We start from the raw sequence: 1050 nt of genomic DNA, 5'->3' as shown, positions 1-1050 counted from the left end.
AGCACAGAGCCCGATGCAGGGCTCAAACTCATGAATTGCGAGATCATGACTTGAGCTGAAGTTGGGCCCTTAACTGACTGAGCCACCCAGGTCCCCCTGAGTTACTGAATCATTTTCAACCTAAGCTTTCTCATAAATGAAGAAGACACATCCTTTGTAGAGTTATTGTGAGATGAAATGGGATAATGCATGTAAGTAGCCAGAACAATAACAGAAACATAGCAAATGTTCAATAAATGATAGTTTGATGATGGTGATAATAATAATAGAAATAGTTATTGAATTTTGTGAAATTAATTGCAGAAAGTCTCATATTAAAGAGATCCAAGCTGAGATTGTTTGTACAATTATAGGTAAAGACACTGATCGCTTCTCGGCCTTTTGACTGAGATCGAGTGTAGTATCGTTCTTGTCAGTTTAATAGGTAGAGACACTGAGACTTTGCTAGACACAGTATACCATCCTTGTTAAAAGCAAGTGAATAGTCTTATTTATTCATTTTAAAAAACATCTTTTAAAAAAATATTTTATTTATTTTTTGAGAAGAGAGAAGATAACATGAGCAGGGGAGACAGAGAAAGAGGGAGACACAGAATCCAAATACAAGCACTTCTGTATCCCTTGGGTAAATCCCTGGCAGTGCTATTGCTGGGTCATAGGGGAGTTCTATTGATAGTTTTTTGAGGAACCTCCACACTGTTTTCCAGAGCGGCTGCACCAGTTTACATTCCCACCAACAGTGTAGGAGGGTGCCCGTCTCTCCACATCCTTGCCAGCATCTATCTATATTCTCTTGATTTGTTCATTTTAGCCACTCTGACTGGCTTGAGGTGGTATCTCACTGTGGTTTTGATTTGTATTTCTCCGATGATAAGTGATGCTGAGCATTGTTTCATGTGCTTGTTGACCATCTGGATGTCCTCTTTGGAGAAGTGTCTGTTCAAGTCTTCCGCCCATTTCTTCACTGGATTATTCATTTTTTGGTGTGGACTTTGGTGAGTTCCTTGTAGATTTTCGATACTAGCCCTTTATCTGATATGTCATTTGCAA

At 39.1% G+C, this 1050-nt stretch overlaps 1 non-coding gene across 1 annotated transcript; it reads left to right on the top strand.

Annotated features, from left to right (window-relative positions):
- Window positions 1-365: 365 nt before the first annotated feature.
- Window positions 366-555, top strand: LOC115277203. The gene has a single exon (XR_003902298.1). It is a non-coding gene; the product is annotated as a U2 spliceosomal RNA (small nuclear RNA).
- The last annotated feature ends 495 nt before the right edge of the window (window positions 556-1050 follow it).

This window comes from Suricata suricatta, chromosome 13 (assembly GCF_006229205.1).
Source record: "Suricata suricatta isolate VVHF042 chromosome 13, meerkat_22Aug2017_6uvM2_HiC, whole genome shotgun sequence".
Taxonomy (NCBI): Eukaryota; Metazoa; Chordata; class Mammalia; order Carnivora; family Herpestidae; genus Suricata; species Suricata suricatta.
The sequence above is the reverse complement of the archived record's forward strand: the minus strand, read 5'-3'. Positions and strand labels throughout refer to the sequence as shown.